Genomic DNA, 17,927 nt, shown 5'->3' with positions numbered 1-17,927 from the left:
GCTAACACAGCTGCCCTGTGTATAACAATCATATGCTACTGCTAATGAGTCTGACCCAAATTGCATATTTGTGAGCAAAGTAAGTGTCTGTTATTGTTTTAAGCCAGTAAGTTACACGGGGATAGATCACCATAACAATATCCTTGAAAGCAGACATTACACAAGTAGTTGTGTGTGACAAGTGTTGGAAAGGAGAAGCACAAGACCCCAGCGGGGAGTAAACAAGACAGTTTAGCCGGTCTTGCACTGGTCTGCTTTGTTACTAAGTAAATGCTCTTCCGTGCAGATCAATTGGAGGTGCTTTACTAGTTTGGCATTCCTAGCAAAAGGTATTTCTTCTTGCCTACCTGGCTTTCTGAGATGCATTTAATTTGAAAACACCTTCACTCTCTTTGCATCTGTGTTTCCCCTTTGGGAAGTGGGAAGGGTGGGAAAGCCTGTAAGTGGGTGATAACAGCGCCCATCCAAAGTGAACTCCATTTACTTTCATCTCCTTCATAATGGCACAGAAAATGGAGCATAAAAATACCCCATGGAAGGTTAAGTGCTCTGTACTAACAGTGGAGGATATGGAGGAGGCAATGAAGCGAAGGTCAGAATGAACAGGGAAGGGTGAGTTCAGATGTGGGTGGTTTCTTTTCTTTTTTTCTCCTCTTTTACTACTGTTCAAATGAAGCTATGTGATATAACACTTGATAATTAAGGGAAATTGCACAGCAGATAGGCAACGATGACCTCTTTTGACAGGAGTCCCTATCAAATCAGGTAATCCGGAGGGGTAGGCTACATTCAGCAGACCAGAACAAGGCCATCTTGTCTTCTAAGAAAACCTGAGGCCAGGTTTATATTCCAAGTCTTTTGTGAGGGATGGGCAGAACCGGATGGGGCCGGGTCCAAGGGGTCATTCTGTTCAACATCTAGGACAGCTGTGTTGGACAATGGTGTGCTTTTAGTTTAAGGAACCCAGGGTCCAGGCTTGGGATGTCATTGGAGTTTTAGACATGGATTCCTTGATTCATTCACTCAATGAATACTGAGTGCCTTATATATGCCAGACATTGACATAGGTAGGCAATGAATAAGTCACACAAGTACTCTATTCATGTCACAGATTCATTCTAGCAAAAAGAGAGGCACAAATATAACAGACATATATATATATAAAATTTTAATTATAATAAAGTGACAAAGTGAAGGGTTAAAGCTGTCAGTCTTTTATTCAAAGACCTTTCATTCAAACCCTGATATTTCCTTATGTGGCTTGAAAAATAAACTCCAAATGACTTCTCATGGCACTTGAGAACCTGCACAATCTAATTCCTACTATACTTCCAAAATTATTTCTTTTCTCCTTTCATCATTCCTCAGGATACACCTGTACATTTCCGTCTTATGAAGCATAGCTCTGGCGTCAGACTGCCTAGGTTCAAATCCAGCTATGGCACTCACTAGCTATGTGACCTTAGGTAAGTTACTCAGCCTCTCTTAGCCTTAGTTTTGACTTCTATAAGATGCGTAGAATATGATTGCTATCTCCCTGGGTGATTGTGAAAATCAGATGAAAACATGGATATGAGAGGGCAGCACTCATACTAAAGTAAGATATGACTTACTTGAAAGTACTAATGACTATATTATAATAAAAGTGTATGTGTGTATTCATATATGTATCCTGTATTTAATCTAAGTGACTCTATTCTGAATCAGAATATATCTTAATGCCACATAGTAAGCCTTAGACTGTGACTATTTTACTATTCATGCACAGTGGATAGATGCTGAATAAAATATACTCAACTCACTGGTGTCTTGCAGTGATGGTAGAGATCCTTAACTAGGAGGAATGCTGTTTCAGAGGGCTCAGAATGGGTAATTAGGAGACTGTCACAAGGAAGCGGTGAAGAACTGCACTCTTTAGCTTAAAGAACTGCAGTTGGGAGCCATATGATGAGAATCCATGTGTGCCACTTGGCAACATTAGAATTCCAAAATAGAGTGATCTTTAAAGATTCTCTCCCCTTGCAGCTGGGTGGAGAGGTGGTCTGGGCTGCTCTGGAAACAGCGGTGAGCTTTTTATCATTTAAATATTATTCCATTGGGGGCAGAAAAGGGGGACAAAATACTGAAAATAAAAGTTAATTAAAAAATAAAATCAAGAGAAATGTCTCTCAGAGGCCACCTCTGGTACAGAGACCACCTGTCATTAAGCATTTTCCTGTCTATAAACCCAAGATTGGAAGCTGATCGACTCTTCTCTTGTTTAATTTTTAATGCCTCCTGTCTGGTCTCTGTGGTAGCTATTATAGACAGAGGCTGTCACATAGATATGTACCTTGCCCAGAGAAAAAGTGATGCTTCCCACTACCAGAACTGATATCCACTGGGAAAAACCTGCAGTGGGATTTATTACTTGCCCTCGGGAATTTTCTCTTGCAGTGATGCAAGTCTCTCCTCTCCTTGCGGGTGGATTAGTATAATAATAGAGGAAGAAAATGTCACTGAGAAAAGAGAATAAATGGTGGCTCCTCAGCAACAGGGTATCTTCAGATCCTAATTTTCACCTTTCTGGTTCCACAGGTCACTCATTCAATACAAATTTATTGAGCATCTACTATGTGCCATGCATTGTTGTGTGTACTGAGGTCAAAACAACAAAGCCAGAGAAAAATCTTTATTCTTATGACGCCCACAAGACATTCTATTGAGGAAAGGGAGAGAATAAATACTTTTAACAAATAAGAATGCTGGGCCAGTTTAAATGATGACAGGGCAAAGAAAGTAAAAGCTGGAAATGTGGCACCCTGGGAAGTGGGTAGGAAAGGCCGCCTGAGGGAGGTAATGGTTACGTAATAAGGTGAATGGTGAGGAGGAGCCAAGAAGGCAAAATCACATGGAATGGCATTCCAAGAAGAAGAGGCAATGGCAAGCACAGAGGCCCTGAGTTGGAGATGAGCTTAGCTTCTTTAAGAAACAGAGGCGTTCGCTATGCTAAGAGAAGGGACTTCAGGCTTATGATGAATACAGGCAATTGAAGGTGCCAGAGGACTTTGAGGAACCTGTAAAAAGGGGGAAGACTTGGTTCTGAGATTAGGTTTCAAACCTGGGATGCAAACATTCAGTTACAGTCTCATTTTGGCCAATGTGAAAGAAAAGTGTGAGATCATCTTTCTTGAGTGCATTCACTCAGTCACGCTCCCTAGACATGACCTTCATGGACCTGTTGCCCTGGTCTCCAGGGACCTGTTCCCTCCTGACTACATGAATGCAGCCGCCTCTATACTGGGAGCCCTTTCTCGTTCCTTCACTCCAGGCCCCAATATTCCATCTTCCCTATCACCTTCCTAAAACACACCCGTAAAGCCTCCCTCCCATTCAATAGTGACCTTCGAATTTCAACAGGAAGTACTAGCTCCTTAGCACCACACACAAGACACTCACAGTCTGCCCTCTGCACACCTGGATTCCACGTGGCTGCCCACCACTTCTCCACAAGCACCCATGCCTACAAAGCACCACCTGTATCCTGGCGGCCCCCAGCACCTTGACTTCGGCTCTTCCCTGGGCTAAATGGCTCATCTTTTTTTTTTTTTTTTTTTTTTTTTTTTTTTGAGTCAGAGTCTCACTCTGTCACCCAGGCTAGAGTGCAATGGTGCAACCTCAGTTCACTGCAACCTTTCCCAAGACAAGAAAGCCAGGCCAGGTAAAGTGTTAGATTGGAGAGAAGGAGGAGGCCAGGCAAAGTTTACAGGGAAGAGCATTTCAGTAGGTAAAATCGCAACGCAAAGGCTTGAGTTAGAAGTGAACTTGGTAGGTTGATTTCTAGTTTGTACCCTCTGAGCTCTGGGTGACTGAGCGTGTGATTGGTGGAGGGGGCTGGGGAGTGCCCATAGTTTACTGAATTTTGTGCTTCTGCCAGTCCCTGCCATACACAATAAGAACTCACCCTCTTTCTGACCTGGTATTTTGAAGAAATTTAAGATAGTTTAGAGGGGAACAAAAAACTTGTGGTACATTTATTAAGTGACAATATTAAAATGAATTCTGCTGCAGTTTCTATAATGAGATTTGTAAATAGCATTTAATGTTTATAATCTCACTTTTGGAGGACTTTAATTTTGTTGTTTCAGGAATGTTTATGAAGTAAAAAGGAACTCCTGGTTGCATCAGTGGGGGAAGCTGATTGCTTCAGAGGGACCTGGGAGGAGATTTACAGAACTCCTTGTTCTTGCCCTAATTAAGGCATTTGTTACTATTTTAATAGCTCCAAGATACTTACTGTAGCTGGGTTTATAAACACCTTTTTTTTTTTTTTTTTTTTTTTTGGTCCAGAGGAGAGGAGATACATGCTTTTATGAGTTATACACTATGACTCCTTGAGGGCAGGGATGATGGCTTGTATTAGGAATTTACTGTGCTCAGGCCCTGTCCCAGAGATGCTGACTCCTAAACTGTGGAGATAGAATCCAGAAAGTTGTTTCACAACACAGCCCTCTGGTGATTCTGATGTCCGCTCAACTTTGAGGACCACTGAGATAAGGGAACCATCTTCATTGAGTATATATAAGCCAGGCACACTGCTGGGTCCCTGCTACTCAAAGTGTGGTCCTCAGACCAGAAGCATCCGGGTTACCTGGGAGCTTGTTGAAAGACTCTCAGGACTCGCCTGAGAGAGACTTGTTGCATCAGCTGGTTTCAGATGCATTATCTTATTTAATTCTCAGAGCAAATCTCTGAGGTAGATCTGAATATCGTCACAGAAATCTTTGTAATTGTTCTTATATAATTCACTCTTTTCCCTTTAATTTATTGTCTTATTCAGTTTATTGTCTTATTTAATTTATTGTCTTATTCAGTTCAGCTATTTCAATTACAGCAATTTCCCTGTTCATGGTAAACCTTCAGTTTAACACTGTGTACACCACTTGCTGAGGAAATGCTTCTATTGACTGGACATCTCTCTTTCCCCCAAGTCTTCTCTGTAATTCTCTCTTCCACCACCAAAATGTTGTGCACCAAATTTCCTTGGTCTACCCCATTAATTAAATGTGTTAGTCAACCACTCAGTCACCATATTTGAGGCATTTAGCGTTGTTCTGTTCTATGATCTCTCTGGCAGGTGGCTTCTGAAATGACTGATAGTAACCCCCGCCTCCTGGTGCACACTCCTTTGCATAGCCCTCCCCCTGAGTGTGGATCTGCTTCTCATGAATAGACTATGGCAAAAATAATAGAATGCCCTTATGAGATTAACTTATAAAGGACTGTGGCTTCTGTCTTGATCACCTCTCTCCTTTGTTTTTCTTGGGTGGCTCATCCTGTTGAGTCAAGCTACTATGTTGCAGGCTGCCCTCTCAAGAGACCCACACACAGGCACAATACTGAGGGCAGCCTCCAGCTAACAGCCAGTGAGGACTTGAGGTCCTCAGTGTAAGAACCCACAAGAAACTGAATGTTGCCAGGAGCCACTGCATGAGATTCTAAGCACATGAACCCCCTCAGTATAACCCAGAGATGACTTCAGCCTTGACCAAAGCCTTCATTGCAGCCCTGAGAAACCCTGAGACAGAGGACCCAACTACTAAGGGATACTTGGAATTTCTGACCCACAGAAACTCTGGAATAATAAGTGTTGTATAAACCTGCTAAGTTTTGGGGTAATTTGATATGCAGTAATTGATAACTATTATACTCTCCCTGCAATTGAGGTTGCCAAGATCTAGCTCATGGGATTGACAGAGAAAGGGGTTCTGGGCTTGATCTAAATCTACACAGAAAAATCAAGTGCTTGAGTGACTGAAAGTATTTGTCAAATTTGGTTTTCCTCCCTTCCTATGTACAATGTAAACCATGTGTCTCTAACTACCTTGAATCCAGATGGATGATGGACTTGAATTTAAGGTCGATAAAATGTGTGCCTGGAAGTAATGAGCACTTGGCAGATATACTCAGCCTGGTTCCTAAAATACCTCATTTCAGTAGATCCTTCATGCTCTTAGTCTTTGCTTGTCAGCTGGTTGGACCAAGAAGAGAGCTTTAAGAAGGAGTTAGTGGTGACTGAGCTGATGGAAGGATTCCAGTCCTGTGTGACCACATTGAGAAAAATATAGGAAACTGCCAACCAGAAGCATTCACACTGGACTTTGTGTGAGCAAAAAAGGAACTTTTGTTGCATTGAACCCTTGACTTACTGGTGATGTTTGTTATGCAGCCAACCTAGCCTACCCTGACCAAAACATATATCTTATATTTTTGTCTATTTTCTTTGTTTTATATTTTTAATATATTAATATAAGTTTATTATTTTTCAGTCCCTTAAACACATTCATTGATCTGTTATCTTTTGAGTAACATTCACTTATTCACTTTCTAAATATTTAATGATTTCTAGGCACTGGGTTTACACTGATAAAAGAGCAAAAATTTTCTCCTTAAAAAATGCATAATGAATCAGGTCAATAGATGCACAAGAGGCAATTAAATTGTAATTTAATAGAGATATGCACATGAACCCTGTTAGAATACCTTTTAAACGTCAAACACTACCCTACTCACAAATATTGTAACAACATGAACACTTAGAACTCTCTTCATCACACTGATCATGGGTCTACTGTGTGTGAAGGTAGGAAAGTGTGTCTGAATTGGAACATAATACATTTAGCTCAAATAGAGATATTCTATATAACAAGACATTAAGTCATGGAAGAAAAACGTATCTAGGCATTTGAAATTATTCAGTAGCCACTAGGGAAACATTGATGATTGTAGTGGAAAGATACAGGGTAACACTGTCTTTTAGAAAGATTTATTAGACAGAGCTATGTAGGGTGGCCTAGAAAAAGGAAAGCAACATTTGTATAGGAAGACCAGGTGGGAGCCTCACTGCATAGTAGATCAAGCATATGTCAACAGAGCCCTGCCTGAGGGCAATAGGAGAGGAATTTAATGGATGGAAGTTAGCTTTGAAAGAAAAATCTATAAATCTGGCTGGGAAATTAGCCCACATGATATGAGAAAATTGCTTGGTGTTTAACTTTTTATTTCCTCCATTTGTGTTTAGGTTCATGCACATGCACATGTGTGGGTGACTGTGTACATATGTCTGCATGTGTTGTATCATTTTTTCCATATAAAGTATCACACTATATCTAGGAAAAGTACTAGTTCTAATAATGTAATCTTAAATTGTTTGTATCTTACACACATGTTTAAAACAATCCAACCATATATGAATTCTAAGGTATTTTTTGGAGAGAATGAAAAACACACGTTTTTTGGTGTGAAATTTTGGAGACAGCTCTAGACTATGTAGAAAAGGCTGAGTTCGCTGAAAGCTGAAGAATGTCTTCAGAGTGTGAGTGGTCTCTGCTCCGGGTGATTCCGGCCCCTCTTTTCTATGGGGGAGAGGTCATGCTTCCACTTTTCTTTGGCTAATTGGTAAGCTCTAGGAGAGCCACGTGGAAAATTTGACATGTGTCCCTTGCTGGATGTGTGTGGCTGTGGAGATGGAGACAGATGTTTGACTCTCAGCTGCATGTAAATTGTAGTGGGTAGAGCTGTCTTTGGGTAGCTTTGGAGGTAAGGGGCAGGACTGCATGGGGAGTAATCTGTGCTCCAAAGTTGGCTGGGCCAATGAACCTGTTTCTCAGGGGCTTGCTGTGTCCTAAGAAGAAGCAAGATTGCGTCCTGTGGAGAGAGATCCACCTAAGAGGGCAACACCAAAGGCCTTAGATATGAAAACAGGACTGAGGGTGTCTTAAGTGGCCATCAGGAGAGACTCTGTCCATGTCAGAGGCACCACAGAATAGAGGCCCTGAAAACAGTAGCTATCTAGAGATCCCTCCACTCCTACCCCAAGTGGTCCCATGTGAAAAAGATGCAGCCTCTGGGCCCCACAGCAGCCAGAAGCCATTAGTATCAGAATTCAACAATTCTTGCCATAGAAGCCTTTTCCTGGACCTCATCTCTTCTCCCTCAGACCCCTGGAGGGGACCTGAACAGCAAGAAACATGTGGTTGAAAAAGTGGCCCAGGGAAGAGAGGAATCTGACCCTGCCTTCCTTTCCTACACAAGGTCCCCCGGCCAGGGATTTAGTTCTGAGTCAGAAGTTACAATAAGTTTAAAATGGGCTGAAAACTTTGACATGGCCCTGAGCTAGGTATTTTCTTACTCAAAAGCGAGCAGGCAATTTTGTTCACTGATAAGGGACAACTGGAAAAGCTTTGGGTTCTGCTCAGGATTTCAGGCAGGATGGGGAGGTTTGGGATCCCAGGGTGGCTGTGCTAGGGCAGGTGAGAGAAAGGATCAATTGCTTCTTACTTATAACCACTAAGTCCAGCCCTCCAGACATTGGAAAAGTGCATTTCCTGCCTTCTATTAGAATAACTTCAACAATGTTCATGGCATGGTCTAACTCAAAAAGAGACCAGGTAAGAAGGATTTTATAAGGTCTCCAAATTTAAATCCCTCACCCCATGTCATCTCCACGCAGTGCCATGCTGAATTCGTAGTGGAGTCTGAAGCAAAGGAACTGTCAGTGCTATGGAGTGAATGTTTGTTTCCCCTCAAAATTCATATGATGAAATCCTCACCCACAAGGCGATGTTAGCAGGAGATGGGGCTTTGGGTGATAATTAGGTCACGTGGGTGGAACTCCCACAAGACCCCAGAGAGATCCCCCCTCCTTCTTCCATGTGTGGATATGAGGGAAAAACAGCCATCTCTGAACCAGGAAACAGTCCCTCACTGGGCACTGAATCTGCCAGCAACTTTGATCTTGGACTTCTCGGCCTCCAAAACTGTGAGAAATAAATTTCTGCTGTTTATAAGATACTCCTTCTGTGGTATTCTGTTATAGAAGCCCAAATGGACTAAGAAAATCAGTAATACTGATCCCACATTTATGTAAAATTTTGATATTTTGTTCATCATGGATTTTTGTATTAATTGTAATCCCTGCACTTTGGGAGGCCAAGGCAGGTGGAGCATGAAGTCAAGAGATCAAAACCATCCTGGTCAACATGGTGAAACTCCGTCTCTACTAAAAATACAAAAAATTAGCTGGGTGTGGTGGCATGTGCCTGTAATCTCAGCTACTCAGGAGGTTGAGGCAGGAGAATTGCTTGAACCTGGGAGGTGGAGGTTCCAGTGAGCTGAGATCTCACCACTGCACTCCAGCCTGGCAACAGAGTGAGACTCCATCTCAAAATAATAATAATAATAATAATAATAATAGTTTTGATTTTAAAAAAAGTTTTAAAATGTTATTGATCTTGATTGTTGACCTTTTTTGGTGTCTTAAATTTTGTGCCCAAGCTAGTCCCAGCACTGTCTCCCCTCCAGTTCAACACAATTAAGGTACATCCAGTCTCTAGGGAAAGAGGGAATATGGAAAACCCTTAGAATGGTTTCGATACAACCTTCTGCTCTGTAGCCAGAAGTCTCATATCCCAAAAAGGCAATTGTGAGACTCCTTGGATCCCAGATCAAACTACTAAAATCTTAAGGTTATGTATTTACTAAAGGGAAGCATATTCACATTTCCCAACTAGACCACTGTCTATAGAGAACTGGAACTGCCCTTAAGGACTTCAGGTGAGCTTACTTAATAGAAGTTTTCATAGACGACTATTACGAATACATTCAGTCATTGAATGCCAATATGTCTTGAAGATGTTCTCTCTCGGAAACTTGGAAAGATTTTTTTTTTTTGTCATCTACTAGTATAAATCAGTGGTTAAGATATGGACTTAGTTAGCAGAGAAGCTTTGATCTCTAGTTCTGCTACCTCCTCATTGTATAAATTTACTTCTCACCCCAAACCTCAGTTTACCAATGGTAAAATGACACTTTAGAGGATACATATAAAGGATGCAAGAGTCTGTTTAGCTTAGCAGGGATGGAAAATACGGTTCAAGGGAAACAAGGTGAAGGATGAATTCATAAAGGTAGATGAGACCAGATTGTAAAGTACCCTTAGTTTCGTTGAAGTTCCAGTGAGAAAATCCACCCACAGCACTCAGATGTACACAGAGGGTTCCTGCACTAAATGATAGCTGTTTTCATCATTAGACTTTTACATGATCAACAATCTTGCTAACACTGAATATGGGTGAGATTCTTAGCGTGGCAAAGACTGTGCCTCCTCGGTGTATTAACCTTTATTTAGTTGTTTTAGGTATCTGGCCTAAATTGCAAAGTTTGGCCCAAATATCATGCTGGGTCCTCAGCCACGCAGTCAGAGAGTAACGAGGAGGACTTCAGGATTGGTGGGGTAAGGGAATCCCCCACCTGGCTGAAAATACCAATGTATGCCTCCGGGTCTAGTGAAAGCAGCTGTGGTTCGAGTAGGCCCCAGGGTTAAAATCAGACACTACCATAGATGTCCAAGCAGCAAAAAATCCTTAGCATCAGGCAGATAGGGCGTGAGAGCAAGACTGGGGGCAGAGGTGAAAGATAGGCTTTGATGATGCACGCCAACACCAACTGAACTGGGACAGCTAACAGGCAGTGTTTTGATGAGGCTTCTGAGGCCATGTCCAGCACAGTGGGGAAAAGGAACCTGACTGAGGGGTGATGCCATCCCCATTCACCCACCACTTCCACAAATTTGAGATTTTCTAATGTGATAATCCAGACTCTTTTTAGCAAATCCCCAGGAATGAACAAGAAGTATCCTGCCTCCCTGGAACAGGAGGCCATGCAGGGTTGCAGCAGAATTAGGAGACATAGAAACAAGTCTCTCTCCACTGTGTACCTCCCACACAAACACACTTGGAGAAAGGAGTTTGCAAGACCTAAATAGACTGAGCCAAACTGACTGGGCTTCTGCCCCGGTGGGTAAATGAGTAATAAGGAAATGAGCAGAAATCTTGAAACCATGGTGGCTTGAACGTGATTCCAGTGGTGTAGGCTTTAACTCATGAGGCCCTCTGGGTGCACGGAGACCCCTCAATCTGCATTCAAAAGACCAGTCCTCAATTGCATCTTCCAAAGGATCAGAGGCTTTAGGGAGGAAAGCCTGGGTGGCAGGAGCAGGAGGAGTCTAGGAAATCAAAGTCCAGACCAATCAGCAATGAAGCAAGAATGTTTCTGACCAGAATGACACATTTAATCTAAATATTTATCCTCTGGACATGAGAGAGACGAGAACAGGGAGTCACAAATAGAAATGGGCTGTCAACTTTGCAAAGCTCTTGATTAGGCTGGAAAATGCTTACAATTTACGCATAAATCACTAGTGAAGACATGTTCTTTGTTATTTTGTTAAATTATTTTAAGCAAAGTCTCTTATATTTGGGCAATGTGCCCCAATGTGTCGGGACGAGAAAACTCTTTTGTACTCTGATTTACTCTTATTTTCACGCAATTTTCTCATGTATATTCTTGCTGTGATCTTTGCAGAGATAAAGAATAGGCTATTATTTATATACAAAAATTGGTGGACTTTGGGAGAGACAACCTCTTTGTTTCTGTGTTCCTGTAACTGTTCAGTGGGATGGTGGTTGTTTGGAAAATGTGGGAACAAGGATAAATTGAGTTACTGCATATGAAGCACTCTTAACAGTTCTTGCATGACTCAGTAGAAGTTAGCTAGGACTGTTACTGCTATTATTGATCTAACTCTGAACAAAAAAATAATTATAGAATAATCTTAAAAACTAGAAGAAATCTCAAAACAAATTTGTTTTGACTTCTTCAATTTTCTACTCTTCTTCCATGAGACCACATAGCAATTTGACTAATATCCTTTTACTTCTCACCAAAAACTTTTCCCAAAATTGATTGAAAATTGAATGCATTGGTCCTATTTAGCTGGATTTCTTGGCTTTATATATACATGGAAAAAGCAAACCTTTGCATTGGTTTTATACAGGAATGTATAAACTTAGAAAAGTTCAACAAGTTACCTTACTCATTTCCTTCATTTGTCTCTTCATCCATTAATTCAACAAATATTTGTTTGAACTCTTACTGTAAGGCAGGAACTAGACTGGATACATAAGATGGATGGTTTCTTTCATCAAATAACTTTCAATGTAGCCAGTGCAGTAACACCAGACAAATCAATAGTTACGAAAAAAGGTTATATAGTAGTTACCCCCTTATCTGAAGCTTTGCTTTCTGAGGTTTCAGTCACCTGTGATCAACCATAATCCAAAAATATGAAATGGAAAATTCCAAAAATAAACATCACATTGGTGTTACATTTGCACCTTCTGAGTAGCATGATGAGATCTTTTGCCATCCCTCCTGGGACATGAATCATCCCTTTGTCCAGCATAGGCATGCTGTCTGCACTCTCCACCCACAAGTCACTTAGTAGACCTCTCAGTTACCAGGTATTTGGAGAGAAAGAAAGACCACATTCACATACCTTTTATTACAGTGTGCATATTGTTCTATTTTATTATTAGTTATTATTATGAATGTCTTAGTGTGCCTAATTTATACATTAAATTTTATCACAGGTATGTATAGGGAAAAACATAGTTTCTGTGGAGCATAGTACTATCCCAGGTGTCAGGCATCCGCTGGGGGTCTTGGACCGTATTGCCCGAGGATAAGAGGGGACCGCTGTATGTACTTTGGTGAGTAAGATGCACTTAAGACTCTGGGGACCCTAGAAAGGAAGGGTAAGTGTTCAGAAAGAACTGAACAAAATATAGCAGTGTCCCAACAGGAAAGGAGATTAGTCCTGCATAGAAAGCACGCAAATGAAGATGCAGAGGCTTGGAAGAATCTGATGAGCTCAGCCTTCTAGACCCTTGCTTCTCGAAGTGTGCTTCAGGACCAGCAATGCCAATTAGAAACTCGGCCTCATCATCTCCACCCCCAAGAGTGGAATGGCGGCAGAGCTAGGAGGGAGGGGCAGGTTCTGAGAACCTTCACATGCAATGGTGCTATTTGGAAATTGCTGCCCATGAGCTCCAGGAGGGCAGTAACCCAGCTGACCTTTTCCCAGTATCTCCTCACAGTCTGTTGCAGGTGGGCACTCATTTATTTGTCCAATGAATGCAATGCTATATAACAGGATGACAAGAGCTTTATCAGTTGACCAGCCCTGGTTGCTTCACCTGACCTCTCAATCTCCTTTATAAAGGCAGGGTAGTAGTTTGTCTCTGAGTCAGAAAAAAAAGAGGCCTGAGTGGTTTTTTTTTTTTTTTTTTTTTTTTTTTTTTTTTTTTTTTTTTTTTTTTTTATTGTATTGAGACAGAGTCTAGATCTGTAGCTCAGGCTGGAGTGCAGTGGCGCCATCTTGGCTCACTGCAGCCTCTGCCTCCTGGGTCCCAGTTCAATCAATTCTCCTGCCTCAGCCTCTCGAGTAGCTGGGATTACAGGAACGCACCACTATGCCCAACTAACTTTTGTATTTTTAGTAGAGACGGGGTTTCACCATGTTGGCCAGACTGGTCTTGAATTGTTTACCTTTTACAATAGCTCAGGACTGTGACAGGAGATATGGGGGAAAATATACCCTTACCTTCCTATTTTGTTCCAGACCGATTGTCTGCCAGTTCTCCATAAAGTTCTTCCCTCTCCCCACTCCCAGTCACCCAGGTTGGGGAACTGACCTTTTGAATTCAATGGCAGTCATAGCAAGTCCCAGTCATTGTTGGTAATATTTCTAAAGCTACTGAAGGTCACCTGGGATTAAGATAGGTGCCACCTGCATGCAAGGTAGCATGCAGTAACTTTAATTATGAAAGACACGATAAATAAAGGAAAGCCCTTAGAAAGAAAAGAAGAAAATCCCTGCCACAGCCCAACAGGTGAATAGGCTTTTGCTGGAGCCTGGGGCTTGGGCTTGGGCTTCCCAGGGCCTGTGATCAAAGAGGAGGCCTGGGCAGTGTGAGAAGCCATGCGGTTCCCATCTCCTTGACAGTGGGATTTTACTAACCCATTTCCTTCTTCTTCTTCCCCCTCCTCCAGAACAGAGCAGTGACGGTCTGAAGAGGGTAGAGATTTGAGATAAGGATGCACATCTATTTCTTTCTTGTAGACAACATGTTTATGGATATGAAATCACACTCACCTCTTGCTTAGAAAGCAGCAGCGATTTGCTCGATGGAGTGGCACGTGTTTATTCTCACTGATGCTGTTTGAGGTGATCCGTTTTCCTGGTAACAGACAGAATGTGTTCCTTTCTGCGAATTCACAGAAGCTCCAATGCTGCAGTTCCTTGGGAGGAAACTCTGCTGTTAGGCACTATAATTTTTGATTTTGCAGTTCACATGATGTCTCAGAAGAGGGATATGTCTTTTCTAACAACCGTCATTTTTATATAAAATGGAAGGTATTCACATTATGTCTTCATCTTCTATATCTCGACTAGTAACAATATCAGGACTACTCCCTCCTGAGAACTATATTCATTTCTCATTAAAGATATTTCATGTTTTATTCAGGAATTTAAATGAAGCTATCAGAGCCTGGAATGGCATCCGTTTGGTATAATTGTATCTCACTGATGCCAGCCCCAAGAGTTCTAATTAATATATATTTAGCTCCCTGACTGTCTTTAGACCAAACGGTTGAGTGTAGAAGACAGGAGGGAAAAAACACATTGAGACTGGAAAAGGAAAGTCTTTTTTAAAAGAGGAAATTTTTGTGCAATGCTTTGCTCCTATGTCTATGTCAGAAATTACTTTCAGGCCACTGAGTGCCTTATGAAAAATGGAGTGGAAGATGATAATTATTTTTATTGATCACACATTCAAGTTATTAATTTTTTAATCTCCTTTCTTTCTTTTATTTTTCACAAAAATGTTCATGCCCAGGGAATTCCGTGCATTCACAATCCTCCTCTGGTTTGTTCTCCCCTCTCCTCCCTCTGCCCTTTTTTTCTCCGACCTCACACTATTAAAAAGCGATATTGTTCCTCTTTGCCAATGTGAAAATGACTGGAGCCATCTTGGGATTACTTGGCCTCCCTAAACCCATAATATGAAAAGAAGCTAATTGGGTACCAACCTCATTCCTTATGGGGTTTGCCATTCCCCCTAATTCCCTCCAACCACATCCCCATTCTCACTTGCAGGAAATGAGTTTGGGGACATTTCTTGTGCTGGTCTAACATTGCAATTCATAGCACTTGTGTTCACTTAGAAGCTTCAATTCACTCCCGTTCCTGGGATGCTGTGGGACTGTGGTTTATAAATCACTCCTGTGGTGCACTGTATGTAGAGATCAAGACCCCTGCAAGCTCCACTCATATTGAATTGTACCAGGCAACGGAGCATCCTTAAGAGTTTACAGTAAGAAAAAACAAAGGCCTTATAAATAGGACAATCCAACAGACATTTACTACATTTACAAGGCACTACTGAAAAAAGGGAGGATGCTATTTTCTTTTGTTCCAAATGTTGGTCTCATTCACATGATTGATGAGGTTAGTTTTTCAATAGGACATAAATTGGGGTTTAGAAATAGCCTATACTCAAATTGAATTGTTTTTTAAACAACTGTTAGAGGTCATTTAGTGGCTTATTAGCCTATCATTAACATACCATGAATCAGGTTCACACTATAAAGATTTGTGCTCCTCACTGAACCTCCATCATGACGAAGTCATTGCCACTTGTTCTCATCGGTATGAGAGAGGCGAGTGATCCTTCCATTTGCTGGATGTGTAACCTGGGTGAGGCCAGCAACCTGGTCTCCATGCGCAAGCTACCTTACGTACAAAAAAGAAATATGTTTATTTCACCGGAGTGTATCAGACTCAATATTATAATGACAAAAAGACCAACTTAGTGTTTTAAGTGCTAATCATGCCTAGGCACTGTGCTCAGTGCTAAACATCCAATTTCACATTCAGTAACAAAGATACATTATAAATTGGTGTGAATAACAATTAAAAAAATCTGTATTTAACCAGGTTAATTTTATATCTCCTGAAAGTCAGACTGGGTGTTTTGTGGGAATGAGGACTTTGAAAAGATTTCTAGTGGAAGGTGGACTCGGGCTGTTTCCCTCTCAGTCCAAGAGAGCATCTCTCTGAGTGGAAGCAATATTGTCCCAAAGCGGGGATTGGAGAGTGCATGAGAGTGCTCAAGCACTCATGCTCAGTTGATTTCCAGATACATTAGCTCACAGCCTTATTGACCATCACATCCATTTGACCAGACTCTGAGGGTGTTTTATTATCTGAAACGCCTCACTGCATGGGCATGATGACAGGTATGTCAAGAGGAGAACAATAACCAGAAACAGATGCATGGAATATTCACTAATATGTCAGCAACTATGATGCATTTCAGCAGTGTCCATCCTCACACACACACACAATAAAAAAAAAAAAAAAAGGAAAAGAGAACATTTATTTTCATGAGGCCAATTTCCATGCCAAACTGAGCATCTGTCTGGCTTTTGTGTTTGGTATAAACAGGACTCACACACACTCAAAAATAATGTCAAAAGTTCAAAGGGTGGAGAGTTGAGAATTCTCACATGGGCAAATAAATGAGGTCTGCGGATTGGCTGGCCTTCACTCAGCTTTACATGAAGTGTCTCCTTGGGACCGGGGTGATGTGTGGCTTTGATTCTCTGCCCTTGTTCTTCCATAACCTGGTTTGGAATGTAGCCCAGTCCTAAGAGATTGGGGGTCACTCTGGCTTGATAGTATAAGGTCAGAAAATGGAATGAAGCTGGGATATCTCAATTGAGATTTGAGTGTATAAAAGTATAAATCAAAAAAGCAAAATCCTTGAAGGGACACCTTGCAGCTGTTGCTACAAATGAGAGGCTTCAAAATAAGTAGATACAAGAATGCCCAGACCAGTGCAACTAATAATTCCCCTCTAGTCCTACTTGAAGAATATACAAGTACAACTGAACATTGAAAAATAAAGAATATACATTATTCCAAGCAAGCATGCAAACCTGAATCCTTTAATAACAAATGTTGTGTTATTTCAGGTGCAATAGTTAGAGTACTTAAAAAAATCCTTTACCTGCTTTTTTGCAAATGTAATTTAGGAATTATATCCAGTGACCAAGGTTAACTTTAGAATTTGTAGGATTATCTGTTCTTTGTTTTAGAAAAATCTGGATAATCTCAAAGTTGCATCATTCATTCAAAAAAAAAAAAAAATGAGGAGAAGCAGATTTTGTCCGCTTTTACTCCTAAATGCCACTGTCTCATTTGGCTGTAGGATATTCATGATGTTATGTTTATTTAAACAGACATATCTCTAGTTTATGGGCATATTCCAGAATAGAACTGCATGTTGCTTGGAGTGCAGTTCTTATGGGCAAACACCTGATCCCCTTTAATAAAAGATAAAAGGGAAATGGTTCCCTTGCCATTCAAAGACCTTACTGTGCTGTGCTCATAGACACAACCTTGTTGCTTGACCTTTCTTAACCGGTACAAGCATCCCATGTACTGAACTCCAGGTACAGTGATTAAAAATGACTCTTCTAGCTGCCACTTAGAATCTACTGTAGCAGAACTTGTTTGAATTCAAGACTGTTCTAGGATTATGATTATAAAGCAAGTCTTAGGTGTTGCACAGTTATATGTGGTAGGTGATTCGAATTACTGTTAAATTACATCACAGCTTATTTTCTCAATACTAGAATATTTTTAGTTTTTTATATTTCTAAAATATTTTCAAGGCAAAATTTTCTAATAATTATTTAAAACTATGATTTTCCACCATTTTAAAAAAAGACTATTTGATTTTCAAAACAATCACCCTTAATATGTTTCATTTTCAGGTTATTTTTCCTTGTTTAGAAGAAGACGATGAATCATAATTATGCAGTTGAATTTGTGCACTTATCAGCTAAATGAATATTTTCCAAACTGTTTTCTGTGGAACACAGAGCTGAAAGAATCTTAGTAAATTTTAGGAAAATAAAGAGACCCTGTGTCAAATAAGTTAAAGAAATGCTGAATTAAACATAATCAAAGAGTCGTA

At 40.9% G+C, this 17,927-nt stretch overlaps 1 long non-coding RNA gene across 1 annotated transcript; it reads left to right on the top strand.

Moving 5' to 3' along the window:
* Nucleotides 1-2,013: 2,013 nt before the first annotated feature.
* On the top strand, nucleotides 2,014-17,857 carry LOC105479364 (uncharacterized). Its single transcript, XR_985834.2, has 4 exons — nucleotides 2,014-2,064; nucleotides 12,471-12,590; nucleotides 13,933-14,296; nucleotides 17,725-17,857. It is a non-coding gene; the product is annotated as an uncharacterized lncRNA (long non-coding RNA).
* The last annotated feature ends 70 nt before the right edge of the window (nucleotides 17,858-17,927 follow it).

Source organism: Macaca nemestrina, chromosome 7 (genome assembly GCF_043159975.1).
Source record: "Macaca nemestrina isolate mMacNem1 chromosome 7, mMacNem.hap1, whole genome shotgun sequence".
In the NCBI taxonomy this organism is placed as follows: Eukaryota; Metazoa; Chordata; class Mammalia; order Primates; family Cercopithecidae; genus Macaca; species Macaca nemestrina.
Note: the sequence above shows the minus strand (reverse complement) of the source record. Positions and strands in the feature narration are given on the sequence as shown.